Source organism: Bombina bombina, chromosome 2 (genome assembly GCF_027579735.1).
Source record: "Bombina bombina isolate aBomBom1 chromosome 2, aBomBom1.pri, whole genome shotgun sequence".
NCBI lineage: Eukaryota > Metazoa > Chordata > Amphibia > Anura > Bombinatoridae > Bombina > Bombina bombina.
In genome coordinates, this window is record NC_069500.1 from 410,723,366 (window position 1) to 410,729,365 (window position 6,000).

A 6,000-nucleotide genomic window follows, 5' to 3' on the forward strand; every position below is an offset into this window, starting at 1 on the left:
TATACTGATGCAGATACCACTGACCCTATAACCAGTCCTCCTCTGGCTATACCCATGCACCAGTGTCACTACTGTATCATTATATAGCGCTGGGTGTAATTATACTGATGCAGATACCACTGATCCTATAACCAGCCCTCCTCTGGCTATACCCATGAGCCAGTGTCACTACTGTGTCATTATATAGTGCTGGGTGTTATACTGATGCAGATTCCACCGATTCTATAACCAGCCCTCCTCTGGCTATACCCATGTGCCAGTGTCACTACTGTGTCATTATATAGTGCTGGGTGTTATTATACTGATGCAGATACCACTGATTCTATAACCAGCCCTTGTCTGGCTATACGCATGTGCCAGTGTAACTACTGTGTCTTTGTATAGAGCTAGGTGTTATTATACTGATGCAGATACCCATGTGCCAGTGTCACTACTGTGTCATTATACTGATGCAGATACCACTGGCTCTATAACCAGCCCTTGTCTGGCTATACGCATGTGCCAGTGTCACTATTGGGTCTTTGTATAGAGCTGGGTGTTATTATACTGATGCAGATACACATCCAGTATTTCACTCAGGCTTTATTCCATAACATATCACCCAATATCACTAGCATTCTCTTGACAAGCCACTAACTTTATTCACACTACATATTTTTTTTATTCCTATTATTTAATCAGAACGAAAAGATATACTAAGGTTGTGGCAGACACTGCAAGGGCTAGTCACGGACACCAGTGTCTGTGTACGGACACCTTGCCTATACTGAGGTGAGAAAATAAAGTCTGTTGCCTAAAACATAATAGTAATTTCTTCCCTTCTGGGGAAAAAAAAAAGTTTAAGCCAAATAAGACACATATATAAACTCTTCATTTAGCATACTAAATACTAGCAGCACCAAAATCCAGTTTAGCATACTAAATACTAGCGGCACCAAAATGTAGTTCTCAGGCTGCACATTATCCGGGAGTTCATTATCTCTTTGTTTCAACATAAATAAAGTGAAGAGACATAAAAGTGCAAAAAGAAAATGCCTTAATGTGATAGAGCATTTTACACTGCTGCTTGCATATAACTTTGTGCAAAGAGGTTAAACACATAGTTAAAGGGACAGTCAAGTCCAAAAAAAACTTTCATGATTTAAATAGGGCATGCAATTTTAAACAACTTCCCAATTTACTTTTATCACAAATTTTGCTTTGTTCTCTTGGTATTCTTAGTTGAAAGCTGAACCTAGGAGGTTCATATGCTAATTTCTTAGACCTTGAAGACTGCCTCTAATCTGAATACATTTTGACCACTAGAGGGCATTAGTTCACATGTTTCATATAGATAACATTGAGCTCATGCACGTAAAGTGACCTAGGAGTGAGCACTGATTGGCTAAACTGCATGTCAGTCTGTCAAAAGAACTGAAATAAGGGGGCAGTCAACAGAGGCTTAGATACAAGGTAATTACAGAGGCAAAACGTATATATTATTATAACTGTGTTGGATATGCAAAACTGGGGAATGGGTAATAAAGGGATTATCTTTCTTTTTAAACAACAAAAATTCTGGTGTTGACTGTCCCTTTAAAGTCAGCTCTAGAGCAGTTATGTGTTATTGGGTGCTAGCTGGACACATCTGGTAATATCTGTGTGAGACAGGCAGCTAAAGAGGATGACATTTCTTGATTGTGTATTACTGACCACATGGTAGCAACTGCAGAGATAACTTACATATCTGTTTGAGTTACAGGCATAAAATGATTGGTCCCTGTATGTTACAGGCAGTTACAGTTGAACAAATGACTGATCTGTATGTGTTATTGGTAGCAAGGGACTACAATTACTGGTCTATGTTTATTACAGAATAAAGGGGTAAATTATTTGTCTGTACTAACAAATTACAGCATGTTATTTCCCCCCACTAGAATATCCCTTTAAGAATAGATACATTTTGAAGCATACACATAATAACTAGTAACAGAGGCTGCACCTATAAGATACAGTAGATTTGTATTACAGTACTCACCAGTGGCTGAACCCTTCAGTGCTACATGTAAAGTGTGATCATTCCTTATAGAGAAGGAGTAAATTACTGACAGTTTTAAACCTCCCACCACCTGGGTGTGGCCTCACAAGAAATAATTAAAGGGACAGTAAAGTCAAAATTAAACTTTCAGGATTCAGATAGGGCATGCAATTTTAAACAACTTTCCAATTTACTTCTATTATCTAATTTGCTCAATTTTTTAGATATCCTTTGTTGAAGAAATAGCAATGTACATGTGTGAGCCAATCACACAAGGCCTTTATGTGCAGCAACCAATCAGCAGCTACTGAGCATATCTAGATATGCTTTTCAGCAAGTGATATCAAGAGAATGAAGCAAATTAGATAATAGAAGTAAATTTTTGTTACAATGACACGCTCTTTCTAAATCATGAAAGAAAAAAATTGGGTTTCATGTCCCTTTAAGATAGATTATTATGAGCTCTGCTGCTTTTCTTCAAAATATAACGTGAAATCAGAACTCTTGTTTAGTTGTTTTTTTGCCAGTATGATTTTTTGTCTTTGTATCTATATTTACAGTCAATACTCCCTTTATTCTCCCTTATGGTTTAGGTGTTTTTTTTTCAATTAGCTATTAAGAATTTACTTTTATGTCACAGACTTGTAATTGCTTTTGTAATTACATATTTGTCAAGCGTTATAAAAGCAGTAACACAGACTTATAGTCCGTTTGATAGGCAGGATATATGTAACTAGTGAGGGCAATCACAAAATACTGGAATTGTAATAGGGTAATACACAATTGTAAAAATCCCCTTTGTACCATCTGTTTAACCCCAGCAAATCCCCTACTTAGCAGGGTAACACCAGTGAACCAATCCCAAGCAGCATAATATAGGTTCAGGAGTATTTTGCACTTTTACACAGAAAGGGTGGTTGGTTTATGGAATAAGCTTTCAGAAGAGGTGGTAATGACAAACACTTTGGGAACTTCAGGAATGCCTGTGAGAAGCATAAGACTATGCTACAAACTAGATACGTTTAGGACATTTTGGGCAGACTTGTTGGGCCTTTGGTTTTTATCTGCTGACAACATCTATGTTTCTTTACTAAAATTCTACTAACCAGGAACAGGGTGAGAACACAGCAAGCACATTGAGTCAACATTAAAATGAACCAAAAACATAAAATATACAGTAGAATCATACACAGAACAGTTAGGCAAACACTAATATGACATTAAAGAATAACATCTACAACTATATTTTCATAGGGAGCTATGAAATAACATTTTCTATAAATGCAAATTGGAAACATAACACCTACACTGTATTCATTACATAATGTAGCACATGGGAAGCAATCATGGAAAAGAGTGACATTATTGGGTGCAAAACAAGCACAGTTCTCCATTTGATATTCTGGCAATATTCTAGGTTGGAAGTACCTGTGTCCAGGAAGGCGTTTAAGGCTATAGCCAATTACAGACAAGAAGGAATTTAGTAGATGACATGAGACAAACACAGAAATATCTTTCTGGTTTTGAAACACCCTCTTATCCATGAGGATAACAACCAGTTCCTGGATAATCTAATGTTTAAAGTGAAGAGAGCTGAAGAATCCCGATCCAAAAGAGTAGAAATACTAAGGCATTGCCACTATATGTAGTAATGATTACCTACATCCCCACAAACTCTCCAACATAAAGGTCTGTTTGTTATCAAAATCTTGTGTGGGACAAGGTGCCAATGAAATACAACTTGCAGTATACCACGTGCATATTGATACAATGTAGGGCAGACCTAAGCTCCATTTAAGGAGATAATGGGAAATTCCCACATTTCTCTTCCAAAAAGGAGGAGCCTAAGCAAAATACTTGTAATGACAAGATATAGGTTTAATTAATTGACTGAAGATTCATCACTTCCTCTCCTTTAGTGTAAGATGTGAAATCATGTTTCCTAATTTTTTAAAGGGACAGCATACTGTAAAAGTTTGTTTCCCTTAATGTGTTTCCAGTTACTTTTTTACCAACTGCAGAGTATAAAATGTATGAGATTTGCTTTTTAAGGTTTATTTGTGTATATGAAATAACTGATTTTGTATTCTAAAGCCACAACCTAACAAAATGTGTTGAGCTTGTAGGTATAATCAGATCTCATTACATTATCACATTGTGCACATATACACGCTTCTTTATCTTATATCTGCCCGTAAACCAATCACCAATACTTGGAGAGAACAATGGAACATAATAATAACATAATATTGTATTACCTTATCTCTTCTATACCCCACTGGGAGTGTAATTTCTACTGGTTGTGTTAACACAGCTTGGGCTTAAGGCCAAAAACTTTCAGGATATTTGTGGATACCACAGGCTAAATCAACTATTTCAAATGCCAATATAAGGGTGATGGAAATACTTGTAAACAATTTAATACACTCCAGCAGGTAAAGTAGATTATTGGGAGCAAATTAAAGGGGAGAATTTTTTTTAGCAAATTGTCCCTTCAATATAATAATATTTTAATGAAACAAAATAAAGCACATCTATACTATAATCGCGTTTGTAACGCGTCCATCGGTGTCGCCAGTTGTGCATGCATCCTCAAAGGAATGTTGGCTGTGCGAGGCAGTCAAAAGAATATTGACTGCACGTGCAGCCAAAAGAATCGCTGCATCCCGGTGGATTCCGAAAATGACAGGGTGGTGAAAGAATCCACCGCAGACCCCCACATTGCAAAATAATAAAGTAATTAACCCCTAATCCGCAAATAACGTAATTAAAATATTAACCACTAAACCACCAAACTCCCACATCACAATAAACCTAATTAACCTATTAACCCCTAAACTGCCAAACCCCAACATCGCAATAAACCTAATTAACCTATTAACCCCTAAACCGACAAACTCCCACATTGAAATAAACCTAATTAACCAATTAACCCCTAAACTGCCAACCCCCCACATCACAATAAACCTATTAACCCCTAAACCACCAAAACCCCACATCGCAATAAACCTAATTAACCTAATAACTCCTAAACCGCCAATCACCCACAACACAAATAAATAATTTAATTACTAAGCCCCCTAACCTAACACCCCCTAAATTAACCCCAATACTAAGTTACATTTAAATAAAACCTAACATTAAATTACAAAAAAAAATCTAAAATTTAAAAAAATAAAAAACTCTAAAATTACAGAAAACAATTAACAAAATTATCAAAAATACATTTTTTTTTAAACCTAATCCCTATGAAAATAAAAAAGCCCCCCAAAATAAAAACACCCCCTAATCTAAACTAAACTACCAATAGCCCTTAAAAGGGCCTTTTGTAGGGCATTGTCCTAAGTTAAAGGGACACTGAACCCAAACATTTTCTTTCGTAATTCAGATAGAGCATGACATTTTAAGCATCTTTCTAATTTACTCCTATTATTACATTTTCTTCATTCTCTTGGTATCTTTATTTGAAATGCAAGAATGTAAGTTTAGATGCCGGCCCATTTTTGGTGAACAACCTGGGTTGTCCTTCCTGATTGGTGGATAAATTCATCCACCAATAAAAAATTGCTGTCCAGAGTCCTGAACCTAAAAAAAAGCTTAGTTGCCTTCTTTTTCAAAGAAAGATAGCAAGGGAACGAAGAAAAATTGATAATAGGAGTAAATTAGAAAGTTGCTTAAAATTGCATGCTCTATCTGAATCACAAAAGAAAAAAATTGGGTTCAGTGTCCCTTTAACCCCTTAATGACCGCAGCACTTTTCCATTTTCTGTCCGTTTGGGACCAAGGCTATTTTTACATTTTTGCGGTGTTTGTGTTTAGCTGTAATTTTCCTCTTACTCATTTACTGTACCCACACATATTATATACCGTTTTTCTCGCCATTAAATGGACTTTCAAAAGATACCATTATTTTCATCATATCTTATAATTTACTATAAAAAACATTATAAAATATGAAGGAAAAATGGAAAAAAACACACTTT

At 35.9% G+C, this 6,000-nt stretch overlaps 1 protein-coding gene across 1 annotated transcript in view; it reads right to left on the reverse strand.

Moving 5' to 3' along the window:
- LOC128648937 (catechol O-methyltransferase-like) overlaps nucleotides 1-2,062 on the reverse strand; it is a 44,874-nt gene extending 42,812 nt beyond the window's left edge. Inside the window, exon 1 of the mRNA XM_053701918.1 lies at nucleotides 2,018-2,062. The gene's annotated coding sequence lies outside the window, so the exon portion shown is untranslated. The remainder of the gene's footprint in view (nucleotides 1-2,017) is intronic.
- Between the last annotated feature and the right edge of the window lie 3,938 nt (nucleotides 2,063-6,000).